The sequence below is a fragment of the Haemaphysalis longicornis genome, unplaced genomic scaffold (assembly GCF_048455015.1).
Source record: "Haemaphysalis longicornis isolate Haplotype H1 unplaced genomic scaffold, Haemaphysalis longicornis Haplotype H1 scaffold_1, whole genome shotgun sequence".
NCBI classification, from domain to species: Eukaryota; Metazoa; Arthropoda; class Arachnida; order Ixodida; family Ixodidae; genus Haemaphysalis; species Haemaphysalis longicornis.
The window spans coordinates 254,814,053-254,841,103 of record NW_027526203.1 but is presented as its reverse complement, the minus strand read 5'-3'; the positions used below and the strand labels follow the sequence as shown (position 1 = coordinate 254,841,103).

The following is a 27,051-nucleotide window of genomic DNA, read 5'->3' as shown; positions in this document are numbered from 1 at the left end:
AGGGGAAAATTGCCCCGCCGGTAGCGTAGTGGTTATCGCACCAGACCGGTATTCTGGAGGTCGTGGGTTCGGATCCCACCTGGCAGGCATTTTTTCTCCACTTTCTTTCCAAATTCTTTATCTGTTTCAATGACCTACCACATCTTCCCCTTTGCTTTCCAAGGTTTTCTTGACTGCCAACTCTTATTTCTGTGTTATATGTATATATGTGTGTATATATATGTATGTATATATGTATATGTATATATACAAATACTAAAAAAAGCATTGAAGGACTATAATATAGCCTATATATATATATATATATATATATATATATATATATATATATATATATATATATATATATATATGTATATATATATATATATATATATATATATATATATATATATATATATATATATATATATATATATATATATATATATATATATATATATATATATATATATATGCCCTCCCGACGGGCATTTTTTCTCCACTTTCTTAAAATTCTTCATCTGTTTCAATGACCTACCACATTCTACCCTTTGCGTTCCCAAGATTTCTTGACTGACAACCCTTAATTCTGTCTTTAATTCAACGAGCCCCTCATTTCCCATTCTGAATCTATATATATATATATATATATATATATATACAGGAAGAAACGCCGGCAGTCTACAACGCCAAAGACGGCATAGGGGAATGGTGGTTAGACTATTTTTTTACCGTTAGTGACGTTACATTATTTTTTTATAAATTACGTGAGAAAGAAAGAAAGAAAAACACGCGCCCAGAGTGGGGACCGAACCCACGCCTTTCGGTTAGATCTTGAATGGCTTACCAATTCGGCTATCTGGGCGACTGTGTTCTCCTTCACTTTCTGGGGTATATATATTTACTACAACTGTATCTGACGCTTGAGGGTGGTAGCCAGCGCCACGCAGACTACACGGGGAGAAGGGGACCTCCTTTTTAACCCCCGGGGCGTGACACGAACGTCTACAGCCTGTCATAAGCGGGTAACTGGCGTGATATATATATATATATATATATATATATATATATATATATATATATATATATATATATATACCACATCTGTACGTCTATGTATACAATAAGAAATACGCGCAGAAAAAGCCGACGGGACGTTACATACCGGTTCTTCTTTATAGATATTGAAAAGGAAAACCTGAATGTGGCATATGTGTTGTAGAAATGGCTGATAAAGCAATTACTGTTTTTCCAAGCCACGTTGGAATCTCCAGCGATGTCAGACTGCCTGACGATTACCTGGCTAATGTTCTTAACCAACATTTAACTTAAAGTTGTAGAGGGCACATATAAATGGACCAGTCAAAAAGAATAATTAAAGTCAACCCATCTGGTGTAACGTAAACGCACTATAGAATATCGATCACCAAATTTAGCATTGAAGAAATTCATCCGAGTCCGAAATTAACGGCACAAGCGCGCGCGGACAAGTTACATTTAGCACAGAAGGACAAAATTGATGATTAAACTGGACAAGCGTCAATATTTTATGAATGGGAGGAGATGGCAGCTGATTACCGAGAACACGAGGCCGAGCAACATTCATGAAATTCATCGCACTGTATCGGTAAACGCGAAGGGAACATTCTTCCGGGATCCGCCCCTGTTATCTAGTCGGTGTTTCTCGTCGGCCACCGAGAGGGCTCGATTTATCTGGCCAGAAACAGCACGCGGACTGCACTCGGCTCCGTCGTTCTGTCCTTGAAAATATCGACGCGAATTTCGTCATAGCCACGAGACCGTGTGGCGCGAAATGAAAGCCGTCCTTGCGGCGCCCCTCGAGTGATTGGTTTCGGCGTCGGGCGAACTCCATGCTGACTTTGTCCATGGATACTCCAGAGTACGAGTGCCTTGGACTCGTTTCTTTTTTCCATTATCACTGAGATAGACTGGCCCTAAGTAAGGAATTACTTCAGTTCAGATGCAAACCTGAACCTTGAGACCTGTAATTAAAACGGTAATTAATGTGGTAGTTGCATACTTCCTTAGCCATGGCTCAGTGGCTAGGGTGTTGTGCTGTTTAGCCCAAGGTCGTGGGTCCGATCCGGGCCGCGGTGGACGTTTTCCTGATCAAGGGGAAAAACGAAAACCTCCGCGTGTTGAGATCTTGGTTCACGTTAAAGACCTCTAGAAGGTCAAAATTATTTCGTGTAGCTTCGGCACATTACCCCCCCCCTCCCTCTCCCTCACACACACACACACACGAAAGAATTTCATACTACCTCCCGAGACTTGCTGAGATATGGGTACGTGACGTCACGAGATTTGACCTCACTTTAATCTCAAATCTGTTTTCTTGGCTTAATCTCAACTTCCAACAAGTACATAAATCCGTTGTACGTGGCAACGACTTCAAATCAATTTGAAGTCGTTGTTGTTTTTAAAAGGCGTATGCAACATTTCTTTGCGCCTTACCGAATGTTCTATATGTTCATATTTGTGAGAGCTATTTGCGCATAAAACATACAGTTTTATCTGCGGTAATGTTACCATGATCAAGTTTTTCTGAACTGGTCTGTATACACGGAAGCGAAGTAACTGTTTCCGCCGTCTGCAGAAGATGAAGAACGATTTACTTGGGAGATTGTTGTAGTGAAGGACAGTTCATAAAACTGTCGTAGATAATTATTGCGAGCCATCTAACACTACCGGCACGGGACAAATCTAGTGGCAGTTAAAGCGAAGGACCTTTGCTTTAAACTTCATCAGTTTTGCTCTACACTAGAATACTGACTATACTCGGGAACAAGTTGAGAACGGCAATAGCTCATGTACGGTATCACTCCGCCTAAGCGACGGATCCGGATGTCAACGGGCGCGCGCGTTTTGAAAGGAGATTGGTATGAATGCGTGCTATCGTCTGCCTTTTCCCACGTAGGTTGTTTGTCGTCGCTGCAGTAGTTTACAAGCATATTACGTCCGAAAAATCGGTGAAACAGCTTGTGCCATGTTCAAAATATTCCCAGTAACGCACTACTTACGCCACGCGGAGTGACATCCGGCTGCGGCGATGAGGCACAGCGACAACTTCCGTTGCCGTTCTTAAGTTGCAATCGAGTATAGCATTCGATGCTAATGGCATTAGGTAATTGATTAAGATCTGGGACACTGGTCGCATTCGTTTCCGAATCAAAGGAGTAGCACATTTAAGAATGGCAATGTTTAATAGTAGTGCAACGATCTCTCGAAGTACATACTGTTCGCAAATGTATAAAATTCCTAAGGAGTAATGTTTTACAGCGCTAACACGGCGCCTACAGATACTAAAAAAAGCATTGAAGGACTATGGTATAACCTTGTACGCAATGTTTAAAGCGCGCTGTCGCGGCCGCGTCGCATGTACTGCCATCGCCCTTTCTAAAGCAAAAGATTCGCGACCCCTACTTCGCACTGGCGCTTGCCTCGTAATAACGGCCGATACGACAATGTATGTCTTCGCGCTGTGCTTGCTTCTAGTCAAGTGTGGCCGGACCTTATGCAAACGTCTTGGCTTGCGATGTACATTCCTGTATATTATAACGGAGAATTACCTCTTGCTTTAATATAGCGAAAAAAGTTGATTACGTCGTTCTTAGCAACATCTGAATTCAAACAATGTGGACGCGCTTTGTTCAACATCTTCTGATTTCTGGAGTTTATCAGTCGTCTGTCATTTCTTTCAATGCGTACGTACCCACTTGGCCAAACCGAATGTCTGTAACAGCTACTGTCATTCGCTTCGGACGTAATTTCACTTCTCGTGTGCCAGGAGGGGTATAGCTACAATTCACGTTTACAACGCACACGTTTAGCACGATCACACACGCACTCGCGCACGCCTCGTAGCAAGTACCTTTGCCTAATACATTCTGTGTTTGGTGGGGAAGCCGAAAGCACAGTGCTAACTTGTTCTATTGCAGCTTGGGGCCAACTGGGGCCCCACATTTATTTTCTTTGTTGTGCCATCTCCGTCATCTGCCAACGCAGGTGTTTTTACAGCCGAAAGCTGCTTCAAAAACCAACGCCAAGGAACTGACACCAGATTAGCACGCAGGGTTCGCAAAGGCACGCTTCGCATATATGTTAACCGAAAGTACTACTTTGACTGCACTCTGCTCCTGCCCGTCACCGGCCGCAGTTGTCCCATGTCACTAATTCCCTACCAGATTTGCGTCGGATAAGCGGGTTGTGTCGCACACTGGATACGCGGGAAGCGCGTGCGAAAGTCGCTCGACTTTTTCCTGGTCTCAGTACCCATCAGATGGAGGTGTGGAGGTGACGGAAGCCCCTTGCACAGCGTCCCCTGATTTACAAAATGTGAGGTGGCTCGTTATAGATGCCCGATGTGAGGTGGCTCGTTATAGATGCCCGATTAAGATCTACCCTAGTAAATGGGTTCTTGGCAACGTTCGAAATCAGACCACGTAGCGAAAGTTGCGAACGCCTTTGGAGGCCGTCGAGAGCAGAGTGCTGACACCTTGGGCGTGCGCTGGACGAAACCCAGCGCACCGTCGGTTACCTGTCGCGGCGTGTAACATGCACGGTAAGGGGTCGGCGCGCGTCGTTTCGTGCTAAGGGGGCAAATGAGGCGTGCCGACGGGGCTGGCAATGCCCGGTGTTCTGGCGCCCTTGCATGTTCTTCGGCCTTGTGAGCTGTGAGGGATCATCGAGCGTGACGCGGCCTGCGCACACCCGCGCGACGGGCTGACAGACGCGGAGAGGAGTGGCTGAAACCGATGCCGGGGAGTCAATGATCGGGTGAATACGCGTAAGCGCGCACGCGGTCTTCCGACTGAAGCTGCGGTCGGGCGACGCCTCTTCAGTGGCCTTCTGGCCCACCCAAGCGAGCCGCAGCTACCCTCGAACACGCCGTGAAAGATCGTCTTTACACAGCCATTACCAGGCACTCGGGCAAATGTAACAGCGGAAAGCAGCACGCTCGTGCGCTGGCCTTCGGCGCTGAGCAAAGCGAAGGCGAGGAAAAGGCCGCGGAAGTGAACGGCCAGGCGGGAGGGGCGGCTTCCTCCGGCGCGTGGTGGTTTCACGGTGGCCGCCCCGCTCGCTGCGTGTGCTCCGCGCATAGCAAAGGGCCGGCCACTCGTGCTTGTTGCGGTCCCGTGGGAAAATGCCGCCTCTCATAGCGCGGCCGGCTCGTACGCGCTCTCGCTTCCTGTCGATGGCTCAAGGCGCTGCCCGATCGGCAGTCGGCCAGCTGACTAGCTTGGCGCGCGCTACCGGCCGACGCCGCGGCATCAATTGCAGCCGTGGCGGTGGTGCGCGCTGCATTACGCCGGATTGCTTTTGCTGCCTCGCAACGGGGACAACTTGATTCACTGCCCTGTCGGGCCCAACGGCTTTTGCTACAGCGCAACGGAACCGCGAAGCGGCGACCTGTTCAGTTTTCTTCTGCGGACGGACGAAAAATGCGCGACTTCCGTAGGCACGCACTAGGTTTTTGTGCTGCTTGCGCACATCGGGGATGGTTTTATTTCAGTGCTTCGGAGATGCAGCGCTGGCTTCGGAGGTTGGCTGAAAGATGTGCGATACGCGCCATCTACCTGCAGTCGTTTGTAGAAAACATAGCTTGTCTTTCTGAAGCTGGGTTCCCTAGCTTCCCTGACACGGGTCGTCGGCAGAGACTACCAAGACAACGAAACAGTAGTTGAATAATTTAAGCATGTCATTATAAGAGCGAATGTTTGGACGCTGTCGGGCGATATATGAACGCCGGAAACAATAATTACTGGCATTGATTGGGCGAGCTCAGTTGCTTCGGCGCCCACACTGGATGAGACGCAGCCCACTGCCTCATAGGTGGCATGTTCACCCAGAAATTATTTTCGCGTACACGAAATTTGACTGATCAGTAGGCACGAGATAATCCTAAACGTAGATTCGTGGACATTTGTAATGCTGCAGCTTCTGCAGCAAGCACACAAGACGCCTTGTAGGCACAACGTGGTACGAGGCCTCGTATGATTAGTTATGAGCCTTTTCTTGCTGTTTTCTTTGGATGAGCGAACGGACGGATAATAAACTACACAGTGCATTTAAATGCGACCTTCGAGTGACTGCATGCACACATTTATTATACATCCCAGACGTGCATTAGGACTAAGGAAGTTCGAGGAAAGATCAGGTAATGTGCCACAAAACACCCTAGATGGACCACGCACTAGTAAACAGAGAAGCGCGCAAAAAGAAAGTAGCGGGCGTACAGGGCAGAAGAACTACATAGAAGCAGGATTGATCAATAAAAAAAAAGCCACATGAACTTTCGAAACGACGTAAACATAGACTGTTGTTTAAGGGCAGTGCATTCAGGGAGGTAATAAAGGGGTCTTGACGTGCTTTCATGCGAGCCAGCATACCACGGCCGAACGGCCGGACGAGTAACCACGAGACGCACGCGTTCACCGGACTCTGCTTTTGTTTTCTTCGGGCATTGTGAGCGTTAAACTACCGAGCTGTGAACTCCACACGCTCTCACCGGAGCTCGCGGCTTCGCGAAGCGGTGCTGCGCTCGCACACGAATGCGCCACCTGACGCCTACGCTTCTAATTTCCGAGTCTGGCGATTAATGCTTGCCGAGTAGCTGTCGGGGAATTTTCTGCAATCTGCTGCGGCGAATAAAATTGGGAGCTTTAATTCTACAACCATGAAATAAATGATACAGGCGGTAAACGGCAAGCAGTCGTACGCGTTACTATATTATATCAGGCGCTCGGCCTCGTGCCCCATTAGCTAGTCGGCGGGTTTTAAACGCGAATCCGCATGCCACCCAACGAAGGCATGGTTGGCTGTTCGCTTCGTCGTAGTGTATTGGGGAAGCAACGCACCGAAACAAACCGCGGTGTAATCGGGCACCGACAACAAATCGTTTTCAGGACGCGTAACTTTTCGTAGGCTTCAAACATATTTATCCAGTAGTCTTTTCCTAATCCCTCCTGCATCTCCAGCCGAAAGTTTAGCTTGTTCTATTTAAGTTTGGGACTGACTGTATCTCCCACTTTTTTTGTTCTTTGTGCTATCTCCTCCACCCGCGAACGCAGTGTGTAGAGTGGTTAAGAAAAATGCATTCTGCCTTTGCCGGATTCACTATTGACAAAAAAAAAAATTAAAGCAGTTCCACTCAACGTGGAAGCTGTCAAAAGTGCAGAGCAGTGATTCGGCAGACGGGCTGTGCATGGCGCAGTTCTCCGCTCTGCTACCACCCCTCACGCTCGTCCCCTCCCTGTGTCACTTCTCTCTTGATGAATTGGACAGAAGAATTGTTCGATGCAATTCAATTTTCCCGCCTTCGCAGTGCTGGCGTGCCTCCTCCTGCGACAGCTGGCATCCTTTTATTTACCTTTTGTATTTTGTTCTGCCTGTAATTAACAGTACGAGCGGGAGTTGTGCCCTTCTTGTGCTTGCTTTCACCTAGCTCGCACATGCAGAAGCCTTCCTGCGCCATTTGGAACGCGTCGTTTTTTTTTTTTTCTTCTTCGTCGGCCACTTTTTTTCGCTTACGACCGTTAAAAGCAACCCAATGAGCATTCCTAACTAAATAAACGCGGCACTGCGGGGAATTGCATGTATTTTGCCTCTAATGTACCTGCAGTTTTCTTGGCGCTAAATAATGGGCCATGTATGACAAGTGCCGGCTGTTCCAGGGGTTTCGAACGGGTCTGCTTGTATAAGCCTCTTGATCAAGTGTCCTCTAGGCTTTTGGCCGGAAGGCTGAATAGAGGGACAAGCGGGTGTCTTTTCGAAGCTTCTCTTTGGGTCCGTGACGGCGCGTGGCTGCAGGGGCTATGATAGCGTGACCGCGGAGGAGGTGTACGACCACAGGCCGGGCCCCTAAAGTGTTCCGCCCTCAAAGAGTGGCCGCAGGGGTAGAGTAATTAACCAGGCCGCTACAAGGGAGGGAGGGTGGGCGTGCACCTTTCGCTCCGCCAGGAACGACGATGAAATATCGCCGTAGTTGGCGGCAGCGTAACGTCCAATTGAAAAGCGTTTCGTTAAATACGCGCGTTTTACGAGGCATTTCGGCGCAATAACCGGTGAATATGTGCGCAATACCCGACCACAGGCGGCGTATACCTTCTGGAGTGAGCCCGATGGGCACCGGACATGTTGCGTGGTTGCCGCCTGCACGCCTCGGAAAAGCAGTTGGTGCGATCACTCACCTCAATGTTGTATACACTGCGTGCCGGTATGAGAAAACTGTGTGTGCGTGGGTGCATTCGGGCGCGATCACGCACCCACGTGCTGTGCGCCGCGTTCGTTGGACAAGATTTCATTTGATTGATTTGTGGGGTTTAACGCGCCGACGCAGCGCAGGTGATGAGGCGCGCCGTAGTGGTGTGCTCCGGGTTAATTTTGACCGCCTGGGTATCTTTAACGTGCGCCGAAATCTCGTACACACGGGCGTTTTTGCTTTTCGCCTCCATCAGAGAAGCGGCCGCCGCGGCCGAAAATCGAACCTGCGACCTCGTGCTCAGCAGCGCAATGCCTTAGCCACTGAGCCACCGTGGCGGGTGGACGAAGATTTCAGTCGTAACCGCTGGCTGGGTGTAAAGGCAGAGTTTTGCCTGGGATAAGCGCGCGACTAGAACGATTCTGTTTAAGAGTGACCCTGCATTCGGAGAGAGAGAGAGAGAGAGAGAGAGAGAGAGAGAGAGAGAGAGAGAGAGAGAGAGAGAGAGAGAGAGAGAGAGAGAGAGAGAGAGAGAGAGAGAGAGAGAGAGAGAGAGAGAGAGAGAGAGAGAGGGGGGGGGGGAGCAGAGATGGGGGACTGGTAGGGGTTGGAAAGGGACTCGCAGCGAGCCAAAAACAGAAATCGTTTGTGAACCCGTATATTAGAGCGCCGTCAGTCTTAGAGGTTTACGGATGCAACAAAGCGCAATGCTGTGATGTCTCCATCCAATCCTGCATCGTGGTAAGGACACGCACACACACGCAAGAACATCGCCCTGCGCCCGCTGTCGATGCTACTGCTTTCTTACTTCAGCGCTTTCAACCTACTACCCCAGAACAAAAATCGTTCGTCATTTCGTATTCGAAGAAACGCCCACACACGCGCGCGCACATGCGGGGTCCCTGTGCAGGACCTCGCAAAGTGGCGTCTTTTTCTCTCTCACCAAGAGCCCGCTTGTTTCCAACGCTTGGCTAAGTTACTCTTTCGTCAACGTTCCACGAGCTGGTGACCTCCGCCGTCCGTGTTGTGAACCTCCACGTGCGTAGCGCCGTCATGCTTATCGTTTATGTGTTCTCCAATCGGGGCCCTCTTGATCGTCAGGCGAGCGCGCTGTCCGCTGTGCAACGAAAGCGATCCCCCTTGTTGAATGAAGCCAACCAATCAATCTGCCTGCGCCTGCAATGGCAGCGCACTCGCTTAATGATAGAAATCACCTAGAAGACCCCACCGACGTTCGGACTGCGTGGATGCTCTCTGTAAAAAAAAAAAAAAAAAAGAAAAAAAAAATTCGTGGGTTTGTTTCGCTACGGCGCCCTTAAACGGCCATTTTCTGCGGCAAAGGGAACATGCTTTGATGTATAATAAATCGCGCCCGTACGATTTGACGCAAACATTTGGTATGCGTTGTGACGTCACGCAATGCAATGCAAAATGTCACAGGGAAGACCACATTTATAACGCCGAATAGCACATCGAGCCTCGTTGTTCGTCACGTTTCCTGCATTGGACTCAGTTCATTCAAGCGCATTGTTCTGTAAAGCACCCGTAGATTTTTTTCATTTTTTTTTAGTTCGGAAAAAAGCTAACAGAACCACTGTGCAATGGGAAAGCATGCGCCAGTTCGGGACATGCAGAGGCTAGAACGACGCTGCTTCAGGAACGGGAGCCAACGCCACACGTGCGCACCGAGTTATTATTCCTGAATTATGCTTCGCTTTCAATTGCAACCCACCAGCGCACCCTCGACACTGGTATTTGAGCCGGGATGTAAAAAGCAAAAATACTCCCACGGACGAATATCTTGCATCGCTAGACTACCCTCAATAGCAGCTGTCGAGCCACCTCAAACGTGTATAACCCTGCCTGACATAAACGAAGGCAGAAGAGAAACAGGGATTGCACGCGAGTAGTTGCTAGTTTTAATTAGAATGGAGCCAAACTTGTGTACTCTGCTACACTGGTGTTCCTTCTTCTCCTCCACGCGTATCGACTCGTATTACCACTTCAGAAAACTTACAAGAGCCGAAAACAACAACAACAACAACAACAACAACAACAAAAAACAACAACCAACTGGTCAGTATTTTTCGGGAATTTTTATTGCTTCATCTAAAAGCACAACCGATCAGCGAAGTAGGCAGGGTGCTGGTACAAGTAGATTAATTAGCCAGCGGGCTTGATATGCCCCCGGTTCGCTGAAAACATAGCGAGCAAACAATGTATCACACCTCAATTCAGGTATATAGCCTTGATTTTTTTCGGACAGGCTCCAATAACCATCTGCCTGGTTTGAACCACGGAGTTTCTCACAAAAAATGTGGAGAGGAAACTCACAATGCAAACACGTGTCGTCGTGGTACTTAAAGGAAGAGTACAGGTTTTTACTTTTTGGCGTCATGATTGGCTAGGCTTGTTACATTTTATGATTGTGAAAACACGGGAAGTGTTGCAGAAATGACTAGAAAAGGCGTTTATTTACATACGTAAAAAATTAAAAAAGAAACATTTATCAACGAAAAAGTGAAATAATACGCACTTTCTTCCTTTTTTATGTTTTCTATATACTATGAGGTAAAGTTAATGTAGGCCTATGAATAAAACTGACGATTCGTCAGATTCTGAGATAACATTTCTTCGAAATGATCTAATGACCACTGTATAGATGCAAATAAAACGATAAACGTGGCGAAAAAACAGCGCACAAAACGGAAGGGAAGACAAGAAAGAGACAAACACGGGCGCTGACTAACAACTGAATGAATTTTATTGCGCGCAGGCAATATGAGAAAAGGCAGAAAGAACACAAAAATAATAAATGCCAAGAACGCAGATATACTATATATATCTCCTTGGGTAACAAGTCCACTGACGGCTTGCTGACGCATGCACCCACTCGCTCGTGCGTTGAAAAGTCTTCATAAATCTCACGTGTTCTGTGTTACCCGCGCTTATTAAAGACGTGGCACTGCAGCTCAACAGGGGCCCGCATGAAGGCTAGTCCGCGCACGAAGCAACATGTGCGGCACTGTTGCTGCCAGTAGCGGATTTGATAGCATTCGCGTGCGCGAAGTCGATCATTCACGCATGATCGCATGTGTCAGCAAGCCGTCAGTGGACTTGTTACCCAAGGAGATAGTATATCTGCGTTCTTAACATTTCTTCATTTTGTGTTCTTTTTGCCTTTTCTTATATTGCCTGCGCGCAATAAAATTTATTCAGTTGTTAGTCAGCGCCCGTGTTTGTCTTGTCTTCCATTCCGTTTCGTGCGCTGTTTTTTTGTTTTTTTTCCGCCATGATTGCGAACCAACTAGCCCGTCTTCACACCTTCGTAAACGATAAAGAAGCAAGAATAAATACTGGATAGCAATTGTAAGAAAAACATTATGCTTGATCAATCTGAATTTTCGGACTATAAACGTGCCTCGCTAACACGTTAAAGAATGCCAGAAGAATATAGAAAAAAAGTCGAGCCTGCCAGGATTCGAACCTGGAATCTTCTGATCCGTAGTCAGACGCGTTATCCGTTGCGCCACAGGCCTACCTTGGTGTTGTGGGCTTGAGGAATGTTTTAACCATTTAAATCGCATTAGGGGGCTACGATTGACGATTTCCCTTTCCGTTTACTGCACACGTATACCACACCCGTAACTGAAAATAACCGCGGCAGCATTGACTCAGTAATGCCGCCAGTAATAGCCCGCGTGTCAAGCATATACGCCGCGCTTCACATCGAAGTCTTCGACGTCTCCGGGAAGGAACGGGCTTTCTAGCGGAATTACATAATCGTTGGTCTCTCTACTAGTACTAAAACATCATGAAATTGCATGTTAGGTTCTATGCGTAGTGTTGTTGATGATGATGATGATGATGGGGGGGGGGTCAACGTTACTGAACTATGAAACGTTCGTTATGGCGGTGGTTGTGGTGGTGAAGTCGTACTGCGCAAAGGCAACGGAGGCCAATGAGTTCCATGAGCATGACACTAACTCAAAACTAGTGATAGAAATCATTGAGCAGCGCTAGAACCAAATGCTTGTTTCAAGGAGAAGTGTCAAGCATCCGGTTAGTTAAAGAAAATGACTGCTGACCATTTCGCCGGAAGGTCGTTGAGCGCATAAAATGTCAATATGCTGTAAACCCTTGCTATAGCGAAGTCCTCAGGACAAGAAACTGGCTCCATTATAAGCAGTACTTCGTTACAAACGAGATGATTTGCTCTCAGAGCACTCCCGCATGAAACACTTCGAATAAAGCGAGATTTAGAATAAAGCAATTTCGTTATAACGACAATTTACAGTAATGTAATACAAGTCTGATCAAACCAACAAGCGATTGCGCGCAAGGAAGCCGTCACTTCTATAGGTGCGTGGTGCTTTTTAATAATGCTTGGCCCATCCCGCGTATTTATGTCCCATCGATGGGTTCCATAAAGTTTCTCAGGACAATATATTAGAGGGGAAAATGACACTGTAGTCACGTGTCATCGGGTGAATTAAGGGAAGAGCACACGTTAGCGTCGTAATTTGCCTGGCTCTAGTGACCTGTTTGTGAGTGGGAAAGCACATGAATAAAAGCAAAAAGGACGGGAACGGGTGTTTATTTACATAGTTGTAGGAAAGTTTTGCATAAATATTTATTACGCAAAGGGTGGCCAGTCGCTTAAGAAAAAAGGCACTGGAAAAGAGTGGGTTTGGGGCTCCCTGGCGCCCTAAATTCTTCAGGCGACGACCGATTATTTTACGAGTGCCCACATTGAGAGTAACGTCTTTTAGGCGCTCCTGGGGTTCCTTGGTGTCGTCCACTCCTCCTAGGACTGTAGTACTTGCTTGGCCTGTCGGGCGGTAGTTGGCGGAGCCCCACAGGAGGTGCCGAATGTCCTGCCAAACTGTGGAGGAAATCCTCGCAGTACCGGCAGGGGTATGGTGGGTCGGCATGAGCGGTGAAGTTTTCGTGTCTGTCCTGATCATGACGCGCTCCCACTGTGACCTGTAGAAGGGTAGCTTGCTGGGCCAGTGGTGGGCATTCTGACCTTTTGGAAAAATCATACAAAAAAGCTCGAAGACACAAGTCAAAGAAAAGACATTATTCTTTGGTGACCAGCCAGCTACATTTTTACCGTGTATTTCTTCACTGCTGGGCCCTTTTCGTCGTGTTTAACCTACGAACAACCGCGCAAATGTTTGTGTCAGTGCCATTGCCTACATCTTGTGCCATGGTCGGTACCGTTCCTGTTGCGTCAAGTCGGGTTCATCACCTCCAGACATCGTAGCTGCTTTTGGTCTGCTGGAACCATCCGCAGGACACTGGAGAGATTGGGCAAGATTTTTAAATCGCAATGCGGGAGACAGGTGAGGCATCTTTATGACTGGCTTAGAATATTTTGCATGGTAGGACAGAATCCTGTGACGGGGCAGCGCAGGTTTCATGAACAACGGCGGCACGCTGCACAGCTAACCGAGTGGTTTTGGCATGTAGTCAGGCAGACCCTCCCCTTCCCCCCTTTAAAAAAAAAAAAGGCAAGGTGACGTCCTCAGGCAGCGCAGTCAAATAATTTGCCGGAACATCTGTTCACCTAGACATTGAATGCACCTTGCAAAAGGGGCCAAAGCACAGTGTTGAGCCAGCCATGAAGAAGCATGAGTTGCTGGCTAATGTGCGCAGGATCGCTGACAAGGTGATTGTTCAGGACAAAGACCGATGTGTCTCGGAAGGACTTGGCAAAAAAAAAAAAAACTGCGAGTCTGTTGTCCTTTCTTTGTCTTGTGTCTTCGTGTTTTTTCGCTGGTTTGTCCAAAACATTTTGACCTATAGGAGCGCGCCACTTGTGCAGCACGTTCTCAGTACAGGGAGGCTCCTGTTCGGTCGGTAGTTATGCGTTAGTTAGTACCTGGGCTCTTCTGGGCAAGCCTTGCACAAGCGGATGTTCGTTGCGGGTAATCGTGTTTTGTGGGTTCATTTTGGGCTAGGTAGGTGCACGCGGCACCATCGAGCCCACTGTAAAGGCAACGACAGTCTACACACACGCCGCTTAGAACGGGGAGGCACGGGAGGTCACCCTGGCAGCAGTCGCACTCTTTGGGTTGTACAGAGGGTCCGAAGCCTCCAAATATCACTTGTCCGCGATCTATACTCCTTGTGGAAGGCGACGCTCGTGGTATATGCACCATGGAGGCGAGCTCCCTTTTGGCAGGGCGCCGAAAGATGTGTGTGAAAACAAAGGGGCCATCAAACGGCTGCAAAGACCGAGCATCGGGGGTTAAGTGTGCCACCTCATTAAAACATAATGCGGAACACTGCATAACGAACACGACATCCGAGTATTCATCTACCGATGGGTGCTGAGACACGCGGGTAGCCTCGAAACCGAGCTGGCCCCGCCCGCGATGGCGATGGCGAGCGTGCTAAATTCCATGCCCCACTAGCTTATTCTGAGGGTTCAACGCGCCGAAGCTACTACTCCTGGGCTATAAGGCGCGCGTGGAGGGCTACGGATTAATTTTGAACACCTGGGGATCAAACCTGGACACGCGCGTTCTCGCTTTTCGCCTCCATCTGAAAAGTGGCCACCGCTGCCGGTATCACACCCTCGTCCCGCAGCACGACCCCTTCAGCACTGAGCTAACTGAGCCGCGTAAAAACGGGGTACGGTGTTGTGAAAGTTGCTCATGGGCTCTTTTGCAACCCGCGTCAAGGCTGACGTCTTGCTCAGGCAGAAAGAAAGTGACATACGGTAGGCCGTGGTGCCCCCCGCACTTATCTCACCGTTGGAAACCGAAACTGATGCCGCGATTGTCGCTGTAATTAACCACCGGCAACAGTTTTGCCAGTTTTCATTCGTGCTTTGTAGCTCATGTGCTGGCTGGGACTCAATATAGAGCACAATAACGGCGTAAATAGTGCTTTAAGGACGCCCATTGATCGGGCTTTCTGCACCTTGCATTGGGGAAGTTTCTGAACCTAGAAGATGCGGTGGTTTGTCTTCGTTGGAAAACGAATGAGAACGGGTATTCCTGTTGACCTGATCTTGGTTGACTGTATTGTAATCTTTCGTCTTACCTCAAGCAAGCCAAAGCATTCCTTTGCCATAAGCAATTGCGTGTGAATACATTTCCACGTACATTGATCAGGTACTCCTATGCACCCCGATACAATGTCCAGCACATTGACTCTCCTATAAACCAATGTTTGCGTACAGAAGACTTCGGTATTGCTGTTACATTCTTTTCAGTTTCACGCACTGGGATCGACCGGGAGTAATCGTAAACATGTTGTCACTGTGAGCTGAATACGGCTTCAAAGACAAAAAAAAAAAAAAAAAAAACGAGACAACCTGCCGGAGTACGCCAAATTTTGTTTTGCACATAAAAAAGTTCAAATTTGGGGTTTAGGCGCGCTGGAGAGCAATGGCTAGGAAGCGCACCGATGTGGAAAGGTCATGTTTAATTCGTGCCAATTTGGTTTTGGTGCGATTTCGGGTGAATTCACACCAAATCTCTTTCGCGCGGGCGTAAATGTTGCATATTCACTGGCCAGAAACTACAGGACCGCGCTTTATGACAGCTTGGCGCGAGGGACGGAAAAGCCCCATAATACCGCTTCCCGAGTGCCATCCCGACGGAGCGTCGTGTAATATAAACAGGAGGTGTCCGAGACGAAGCAACGAGGACACGCGCGGAAGAACAGAAAGAACAGGAGCCGCAGCGCATGCACACTTGGGCATTTCCTGCTCCAATACCGCGTAGGCCGAGGTTCACTCTGCAGCGTCGCTCGGTCGGCTGTAAAGTGTTTACGCGGTGGTCGCAACATGCAAAATAGCTCGGCCAGAGGCTTATGTTCCCACCGGACGTCGCCTGATCTCGCGTGTACCGCGTCAGCTTCTTCCTGCGGGGATGTTTTCTGTTATGCCCACGCAAGGAAGCGGTTGGCTCATTCGCTGCATCCTCCGCCGCGCTTGTACAGTCCGCCGCCAGCGTTGTGCCCTTAAACGGTAACAATGGGGCCTGCGCGCTTCTCGATTCAGTTAAGGGCGCGCGCGTTCGTCACTCCACTCCTGCATTTTTACAGGCGCGCGTCTTGCTTATTCCTTTGTCTGGGCGAATCAGCTACGCGCACCGAGCTGCTTCGAAAACACGGAAGACGAGTTTCGGCAGAGACTTTGCGTGCACAACGAGCTATATATAGCGCCCACCAACGGAGGAAGCTCCCCAAAAGCGTAACGATGTTTTTGCGAGCGCGCATCGAGAGCCCCGAAATTTTCAATGCGCCTGTGTCGAGATGGACAAGAGCAGTAGAACACCACGTTCAGCGCACTGACTGTCTCAAAGACAGACGACTCAATTAGGCTGACATTTCATCCAGCTGTTTCCAGCCTTCTTCGTGTGTACTGTTTATGCGAAGAGAAATATTTGAGTACAGTTTGTCGCCTCGCTCACTGTACGCGGGTACGACTTGATTGATTGTAGGGTTTAACGCGCCGACGCAACGCAGGCGATGAGGCGCGCCGTAGTGCAGGGTTCCAGATTAATTTTGACCACCTGGGGATATATCGTGCGCCGAAATCTCGAACACACGACGGGCGCCTCCATCAGAAACGCGGCCGCCGCGACCGGGAATCGAACCCGCGTCCTCGTGCTCAGCAGCACAACGCCTTAGCCACTGAGCCACCGCGGCGGGTGCGGGTGCGGCTGGTTGTATGAAAAATTCCATAGGGGTCCATTCATAGCAGGAAGGACCAAAAGTGGCTGGCTGCGTCATCCCTTCCCCGCACATATGGTATGTATACAGTAAAACCTGAATGTAGCGAAGTTGGCAAAAGTTCGCAATTTTTTGTTACATGCAGTTTTTCGGTACATGCATCTTTTGAGCAAAGGCTCGCGGGAATAAAGCAGAAACCAAGCCAAAATCAGTGAAGGTGAACTGACCGTTAAAGGATTTATTTCCAAGTGAAAATTTGCGTGCGTTGCTCCTGCAGCATGGTTTCGCAAGAGCTCAGGCACTATACACCGTGCTCCAAAGAAACATCACTTACCCCCGTATTCACGAACGTAGCTTAAGCATCACTTATGCCTTTTGACGCTTTTCGGTTACTTAAAGGGACAGAAAAAAAAACGATTTTTGTCGAGTATATTTTCTTTATCCCAAATGAAAGCGGATCACTTAAAACACCTTAACCCGAAACAGCGCCCTTGAACTTTTGAAATCGGAATTTTTAAATCTACCAGCCATGCGTTTCCCGCCAAAAGGAAAGCATGCAATCGTGCGGCAACACACTTTTAACTGCACGTGAGATAAAGAGGTGTTTAGAAACTTGTTCCCAGCCAAAACAACAAAAATGTGCAACCTTTCTTATTCCTTCAAGAAGTTTTTGAATTACTCGTTTAAATCGACGGAGTTGTTTGGACACTTAACGTATAGGTCACGCTTAGAGGCGTCGCCGACTTTCAGACTGCAGAAATTTTAGTGCAAAATTAAAATTATTTCTGCCCGTTTATTTAGAAATCCCTTGCAGTTACCCCAGTATATAGAACGCTGGCTTTAATATGAGCTAAACGACATGCACTCCACAAAAATCAGTCGTCTGGGCCTTTAACGCGTTTGAAGAAATGATTGTGTGCTAAAAGAGCGCCTTTTCGCGAGCTTGATGCTCTTTTCCACACTCAAAATTGTTCAGAGGGTGCGAGATGGGGAAGTACACCGGGCGGCGACGTTCTTCGTTATCGCCCGCGTAGGCGGCATTTGAAATTGTGAGCTTGTCTTGGGAAGACAGACCTTTTTGTTTTATGGCACCACAACTAATCACCCACGAACTGGTACCGAAAAATAGATAGCAGTGGAGACGCGCGACTACACGCGGACAAGCAGCCCTAGCCCATCAAAAGTTGTCTCGAACCACATCGCAGTCGCACGTGGAAACGCACGGTAGTTTGCGGTGCGGGCCAAAAAAAGAAAAAGGTGAAGTTTATATAGTTACTCTTGCTACCTGCAGTGTAATGTCTCGTCGGATATATATATATATATATATATATATATATATATATATATATATATATATATATATATATATATATATATATATATATATATAATATCAGATTGGCGGCTGATCCCACAGCCCATGTTACGCGGCTCTGTGGCCTCGGTGGGGCGGGGGACCCAGGGCAGCTCAGTGCGCAGCACTTTCACTTCAGGGATCGAGCTGCACGGGCCGCGCAGGTACCTCCATATGCTTCCCCAATGTCAGCAAAACTTTACGCGCTGATTAGGTCATCTGTCCACGCGGGTGAAGTCGCCCGCTTTGTCTGCCGCGGTGACTGCAATCAACGGGCGCATTACGAAGTGGCAGGCGTGCTCCAATAGTTTCGCGCGCTCGATTTGTCGCTGGAAACGTGGGCACGCGCTTGCGACGGAAGTAGACGCGAATCGCTCTAGCTTGTTTTAAGAAACTAAGTATCTATGGGTAAACCAGTCACACCGTATTTTTATTAAATGCAGAAGTCGCCAATAATTCTTCCAACACATGGGAGACACGAGTGCTATATACGCCGGTCAATTCCCACGGATAGCTATAGTTGCCGCGCGTTAAAAAATAAAGACATTTTCGTAGATAGGGTCGCTAGTGTTTAACAGCTTACAATCATGCATGCGGTTACAGATGATTGCTGACCCGAAAGTAACGGTGTGCAACTTCCGCTTCACGTTTAGTTACCGGGTGCACAGCTTTATGATAGACATCAGCGCACCTCCCAGAAAATAAAAGGCAAAAAAAAAAAAAACCATGCATAGGGCCTGCACTGTCTAGTTCCCTCGCCTTCGCTCGTGTCCCTAACAAGCTCTGCCCCCTGTATACGGCGAAAACCAGGCCGTTTAATTACGGCGAAGCGATTGCCATCGCGAGTGCTTCTTTTTAGCGATAGCCAGCAGCCGTGGAGGCGTACCACTCGTGTTCTCGGATCCTAGCGCGGCCACTTGAGTCGCTGTTTTGATGCTCTGGTGCTACGGAAAGGCAAGAAAATTTGGGAAAGCTTGACTGGAAAGGAGAGCAGGAAAAGAACCCCCCCCACCCGCACCATAAAAAACAGCAGTTGAAAGAAGCGGAATAGCAATGCAGCTGATAATCATGCCTGAAACATAAAATTAGAGAACATTGACGAGTTCACTTTATAATGCGAAACAAGCTAAGCAAATGGCGGAGGATTGGCTCCAGAGTTAAAAATATACTTAATATACAAAGGTACAAGAAACAAAGTCAGCAGAAAGTCGTACAGTTGTGCAGGTACATAACGCAGGTAATCAAATTCAAACTTCAAGCGTGAAATTAGAGCAAAACCTCTGAGAACTGCAGAAAGGATTGAAACAAGGCAGGCGCTTCGAGACTATTCTGTTTGCGTTAACACAGGGCATTCAAGACATTATGGTTCAGGCATAGACCATTATCAATACCATTTTTAGGGCATTAAAGGGGCGTGCGACAAAGTAGAGTTCCTGTGTAAATGTAGAGTTCCTGTGGATAATTCTGAACATGGAAAGCTTAGATGCACTGTAAAAAAATGGCCAATTTTACGGAGAAAGCTGCTGCAAAATGTTGCCGGACACATTTCCGTAATTTAGACAACGGAAAGAATTTTAAGAACGGGCATTCCGTAGTACGGAAAGGGCGTAACAAAACAAGCACTCCGTTTCAAAAAGCACGTCTTTCCGTAATTGATAGAACCTTCAGAAAAGAAAATACTTCGACGAGGAATCGAACCGGCGATGTTGAATCGAATTGACACGACGCTCGAGACCACTGCACCACCGCACGAACGCTGCACTTGTGCCGAACAACCTGTATACTACATGGATGCCCACCCTGCGTGTGCCATACATCGGTGTTTACGAGCTGGCTTACAGATTTGCTGGCTGATAAAGTGCGATTTCTTAAATAGCGCTTGCGCAGTAACGTTCCGCGAAGCCCCCACAATAGTTGATCGCCATCAACTCCGCTGTTTCGAGAAAGCGCTCGCAAAAATGTGTGTGACTGGCTGCGACTGCGATTTCGCACTGTATGAATAGTGCTTGCTGTGCTTTGGTTTTAGGCTTTAGGCTAAATACTTCGGCCGATATTGATTCTTTAAGAACTAAATTACCTTCCGCAACTCTGCTTCTGCACGCAAATGACCTTATATTTTCTGCAAGTGTGCCGGTCACACACGCATGTGCAGTTTGCAGGTCCGGGGCAGCGACGTCGCCGGAGCGTCGTATAAAGACAAGATACAGCGCTCGTGTTGAGCGGTATGAGCCTCATGGTCCTCACTAAGTTTACTACACTTTAGACACTAACGAAACAGAGCCGCGTTCATTACGCCACGAATGTTGTCGGGGCACAGTTTTAGCTTCTCGATCGATTCCCGACGATCGACACGACAATATGTTTCTTGCAGTTATTAATAAACTGATCTGTTTCTGTTCTGCATCATACAGAGGAAACGCCCGTATTTTGCAAAGCAGAAAAAGATTCCGTTTGACGTGTAACGGAGACAGCATCCGTATACTGAGGGACGGAGCGCACTTCCGTTAAATCACGGGTGTTTTCTTTGTTCTGCATCAAACGGAACACGGCTCTGTTTTATTACGGCCATCTGGTCCGTAATTTGTCCGTAAAATTACGGATGGTTTTACAGTGTGGCTTAGTCTAGTGCTGTTCCTTAGCGCGATATATCAAGATAATAGGGTGAAATTTATTAGGGAATGACATAAATGGATGCAGCAGGTTAACAACACCCATGGGGGCTTGAAACAGGGATACATTTTGAGCGAATTGCTATTCCTGCTTTAAATGGCCGGGCTACAACAGAAGCAGGAAGAAAGTCAGCTAGGGTTCAACATAAGCCTTAGACAACGAGGCAAAGTGGTAGGACATCGTATACCCTGGAAATGCTATGCGCAGACGACGTCGTTCTTTTGGCTGGTAACTAGAAAAAATGTGCAACAGTCACAAATACACGTGGCCACGAAGCCACAGACATCGGGATACGTTTTAGCACACGAAAAAAAAAATCGTGCTGAATGGCTTTCTACGACAGTAGCGTGGACTGCCAATCGAGAGAGTGGTATTTCGAAATGCTGAGATACCGAAAACACCCAGAGTAAAGCAAAGGGAACTGCTACCTAATATCTTACGAATAACAACCTAAATTGAAATGAAAACTAAATGCAGCTATGATTAAGCACAGACCGGTATGGGGGTATCCTAAATACGAAGTTGTGCGTGGAATTTGGAAACAGACTCGAATAAGCGAACGCAGTACCTGCTTAAAATCAGCCACCCTATTAGGCCAAGAGGATTAAACCAAAGAACAGCTGTTTGGTTTTAGGCGCGCATGACAGCTCAACCAAACAGGTTGTATAAAGAGGTGTGGGGTGGGCGTCGTTCGAAGTTTGAGAAGCTCAGAACAAAACATGTTTTGAGGACAGGTCAAAATTGAATCGCCGTAAACGGGTAGCTAAGGTATTTTTACAGCCCTACATGAAAAGCGTGGATACGCAGTTGCTAATAAGGTCTGGAAGACTGACTAGGCAATATGTGAACTACATTGATTGATCGTAGGGTTTAACGCGCCGACGCAGCGCAGGCGATGAGGCGCGCCGTAGTGGAGGGCTCCGGATTAATTTTGACCACCTGGGGATCTTTAACGTGCGGTACACACGGGCGTTTTTGCTTTTCGCCTCCATCAGAAAAGCGGCCGCCGCGGCCGGGAATCGAAAATATGTGAACTACAGTCGAGAAGCAGAAACAGCCGCGATGACCAATAAAAGAGGCAGCGCAGACGGAGTGCAGAGACGAAATCAGGGCAGAGAAGTGGGGCATCAGAAAAAAAGAAATATCTACGATAATTTCAAGGGGAGTTCTTTGCCTTTTGAAGGTCATCATCATCATCATCATTATCCTCCTGCTTAGGTTCACTTCAGGACGAAGGTCTCTCCCACTGACCTCCAACCGCTCCTGTCCTGCGCCGCTCGAGCCCATTCTTGGCCACCTAATTTCCTCATTTCATCCCTTCACCGGGTTAATGGCCTTCCCCTTCTTCTAGACCCATCTCTCGGTATCCACTCGGTCACCCTAATTGTCCACCAGTTGTCGGTTCGTCTCCCTACATGGCCAGCCCAAGTCCATTTCTTTTTCTTTATTTGAACTGTGATAACTTCTACTCTAGTTTGTTCATCTGATCCAGGTAGCTCGTTTTCTGTCCCTGAGTGTTATTCCTAACATTATTCGTTCCATGGCCCGTTTAGCCGACCTAAGTTTGCTTTCTAGTTGTTTTGCTTAGTAAGGTGTCAAGTTTCAGCTGCGTATGTCACCGTTCCATGGCCCGTTTAGCCGACCTAAGTTTGCTTTCTAGTTGTTTTGTTTAGTAAGGTGTCAAGTTTCAGCTCCGTATGTCACCGTTCCATGGCCCGTTTAGCCGACCTAAGTTTGCTTTCTAGTTGTTTTGTTTAGTAAGGTGTCAAGTTTCAGCTCCGTATATCACCACCAGCAGTATGCACTGGTTGTAGATTTTTCTTTTGAGCGACAGAAATAGCTTGCTTTTCATTATTTGGGAGTGCTTGCCGAGTGCTACCCAACCCATACCTATTCTACGCCGGATTTTTCTCTCGTGGTTGGGGGCAGCACTAACCATCTGTCCGAGGTGCTTATATTCTTTTATTTCTTCTAGCGTTTCGTTTCCACAGCTGAAGAGCACGTTTTTGGCATGCTTATTCCTCATTACTTTAGATTTATTCATATTTAATTTTTAGCCATACAGCCGTGGTTTCTTATTGTAGTTCCTCAAACATTGCTTGCATGTGTTTGCACTCTTACTCAGCAAGGTTATGTCGTCCGCAAGCCTCAAAGGGCTCAAGTACTCCCGTTTATCCTTAATCCTATATTATCCAAGTCAGGCTTTCTAAATACCCCCTCCAGACAAGCTGTGAATAGTTTTGGAGAGATGGTATCTCCTATATTTCTTCCTTTCGGATCAGAAGTTTACCGTTTTGCTTGTGGAGAGTTATCCTGCCCGTGCATTCCTTATATATGTCTTCTAGAAGTCTTATGTAGGTTTCCTCTACTTCCTGGTATTTTATTGCTTCTAGCATGGCTGCGGTCAATACAGAATCAAACGCTTTCTCAAAATCTAGAAATTGTATGTAAAGCGGCTTAGTGTACCCTGAGGATTTTTCGATCACTTGATTGACGACATGGATGTGATCTATGGTTCAGTACCCTTTTCTACCACCTGCTCTCTGGGTTGTTGGGAATCCCGGATATCACCTATGTGGCTAACTATAAATTTGGTAAAAAGCTTGTACACACCAGAGAGTAGGCTGATGGGTCTGTAATTCTTGAGGTCCCTGGGATCTCCCTTTTTACGAATCAGAATAATGTTGGCGTTTTTCCAGGCTATGGGCACTTTTGGTGTCTTCAAGCATTCCGAAAATAGTACAGCAAGCTTTTCCAGTACAATATCTCCTCCTCCTTCAAAAGATCCACGGTTATGCCTCGTCACCTGCAGCTTTTCCCATTTTCATTCCTTTGGGAGCCTTTCCAACTTCCTCTTTAGTTAGTAGTGGGGCATCGCAATTTGAGTTTGTACTCTCAGTAGTTTCCCCTGGTCTAACGTCGCTGGCAAACAGCCTGGTGTATATTCGTTCTATTACCTTTATTATCTCGTCCATGTTGTGCGTAATGGTACCCTGTTCATCTATGAGTGCCTGCATACTGTCTTTGCCGATGGCTAGCTTTCTCGTAGTTGCTTTCAAGCTTCCCCCTATTTGCAGCGTTTCCTCTATCACTGCCATGTTATATGCACGAATGCCGTTTGTATTACTTCTGTTGATCAGTTTCGACAGCTGGGCTAATTGAATCCCATCCGCCATACTTGAACATTTCACGTTCTTACGTTTGGAAATTACTTCCTTCGTTTTCTTGGTTAGTTTTCCTGTTTGTTCCCTTTATGTTGCCTCTCCAACAGCTACTCCTGATTCACTGAGTGCCGATGTTAGGTTGTCATTTAGCCCGACTTCGTTCTACTCTGACCTAGTTCTACTCGTCCAGAAGCGAGAATTTGTTTTGAAGAGTTCTGTTAAACTCCTGCGATCTGGCTCTGACTGACTGCATCTGGGGTTTCTTACTTTGGTGGGCACGGCGTATCTGACGTGGCGCTGAATTTATTTAGAGCTTTTCCCCTTTGTAACTTAGTGTACGATGCTGCGGAAGGTCTTTTTTAGCTTTGCCAACAATCTTTGACCCCTGCCTAGCGAATCATTTCCTTTTTTTTCAAATTTATTCCCGCTGGCTTGGCCGGTTAGGCTTGCGTTTCGACGAGCGTGTTATTATACGGTCTTTCCTTGTTTCTAAGTGCCTGTGCGATGCATCGGAAGGGTTTCTTTAAACCTATTTCACCGCCGAGTGAATTACTTGCTTATTCTGAGATTTTGCACCGGCGGCTTCGCCAAATAGGGCTACGGTGACTGTATTGTTTACATTTTGGCTTTTGGCTGTAACTTTACCCAAAATGCCCCCAGCGAGCTGATTTAACTTGTCACAGTTTTGGGACAGCCTTGAAATAACGCACCCTGTCACGGAAGTTAGCAAGGCTTGTTTTACTTGCCTTGACACTAGGTGTGACTCAACGCAGCCGCCCCCGCGCCGAAAAAAAAGAAGAAAGAAAACGTTTATATCTGTAAAAATATTGGTGCTAGGAGGTTCAAATTTGGTACAATGGTGCTCTATAACTATATGAAAGAGAAGTGTGCAGGATTAGAACTTGCATGGCAGATTTCCTGACAAAAATGTGAAAATTCGCTCAGCTCAGTCTAAACGCGTCCGCTATGACGGGAAGCTAGCTACCCCTATGAAGGTGAAGCACGTTATTTGAGAACAAACAGATTTGACAACAATTTGAGAACAGATTTGAGAACAAACCGCACCGCCCGGGCCACCTCTGGCGCCCCCGATGGTGGCGGCTCAAACGAAGGGCTCCCGAAAGGGGGCCAAGTCCGGGGTGCCCAGTTCGACGGGCACCCCCCGGACATCTGAGGACGAGATGGACGTCACGCCGTTCTTGCCTGCAACGCACCGCAAGGAGCGGCCTCCGACGCCCAAGCCAGCAGAAAGGCCTAAAAAGCCTAATCCAAGAGTCACAGCCCTGAAAGACGACACATGAACACACACGAACACACACACTCCAGTCATTCTTAAATTTAAATAATGGGAACAGAAAACATCATCCAATGGAACTGCAGAGGCCTCCTTAAAAATCTTGAAGATGTGTATGAGATTCTGCATGCCAGTCAGCCAAGTATCATGTGTCTCCAGGAAACCCACCTCAATTCTAAACAAACCAATTTCTTAAATAGGTACATGGTATTCAGAAAGGACAGGGTTGGCTGCACCCACTCTTCAGGAGGTGTAACCATTATCGCCCGGAAATCATTAGCATGCCACACTCTCTCTTTAAACACTGTCCTCGAGGCTGTAGCGATCCGTACAATAATATTTAATAGGTTGATAACGGTACGCTCCATTTACATCTGTCCTGATTTTGCACTTCTGAGCTATGATTTTGAGGCACTGGTTGACCAGCTGCCCGAACCATACATACTAACAGGCGACCTTAATGCGCACAACTCACTTTGGGGCTCCTCCAGAACGGATGCCCGAGGTCGCCTGATAGAGAAGTTTCTTACATCCTCCGGAGCATGCCTTTTCAACAAAAAACAGCCTACATACCATAACTTAGGACACAATACATACTCGCATCTTGACTTGGCTATTGGTTCCGCAGTTCTCTTTCCATGTCTTGAGTGGGGTGTGGGCACAGACCCATATGGTAGTGACCATTTCCCCACTTCATTAACGTATATAGGTACAGTCCCGAGCAGTCCATCTTCCCATAAAAGGTTTAATGAATCATGATGATGATGATCGTTAGAGTTTTTTGGCGCAAGGCCAACTGGGGCAAAGAGCGCCAAACAAAAGTATCTAAAATAAAATATAGGCTACTAAAGCCAAAATAACAATAAAATCAATTAACGGCAATGGTGATGGCTGGTGTATAGGGCCAGATATGATTATGCGTGATAGGAGATGAGGTTTAAAAACTTGACGTCGGACAAATACTCAAACACACGTTTCACGGAAACAATGGCATCATCACCTAGGAAAAACGATGGATGTAGGGGAATATGTTGTCTGTAGAGTTCTCTGAAGTGTTTGTGTCGTGTTGTGTGAAGTGCCTTGCATGTGATTAGTATGTGCACTACGGATAGGGCCTCTCCGCACCTGCCGCACTGGGGTCTAGAAGATCCCGTCAGCAGATACGAGTGCGTCGCATGGGTGTGCCCTATCCGCAGCCTACCCAAGGCGACTTCCGTGTGTCTGTTGTGTGAGTCAGTTGTGTACCGTCCCAAGTGTGGCTTTATTACATGTAGTTTGTTGTCTGTCTGTTCGTCCCAGTGTGTTTGCCATGTTCTGCGCAGGTGTTGTCTTATGTGTGGCTTGAGGTCTGTGTAGGGTACCGTTGTAATGTCCACAGTGTTCCTGAGTGCAGCCGCACCGGCCCTCTCGTCTGCCAACTCGTTCCCAGAGATCCCTGCGTGTCCTGGGACCCAGCAGAGGGACCACCTCATGCTTTTGTGCATACACGGACATGATAGTGCAGAATACAAGATTAACTATGTGGTTTCTGGGGGGCTTGTGCGATGACAGTGCGCGAACAACACTCAAAGAATCTGTATATATGATGGAATTGGGAATGTGATTTTCAAGGATGTGTCGTACAATCAGTAAAATTCCATACGCTTCCGCTGAAAAAATTGATGTGTGCACG

General features: G+C 47.4%; 1 protein-coding gene and 1 non-coding gene across 2 annotated transcripts in view; one reads left to right on the top strand and one right to left on the bottom strand.

The window, feature by feature from the left end:
- Positions 1-27,051, top strand: part of LOC144144444 (lysosomal alpha-mannosidase-like) — a 522,591-nt gene that overhangs the window by 124,759 nt on the left and 370,781 nt on the right. The window lies entirely within an intron of this gene.
- Positions 11,670-11,742, bottom strand: Trnar-acg (transfer RNA arginine (anticodon ACG)). The gene has a single exon. It is a non-coding gene; the product is annotated as a tRNA-Arg (tRNA).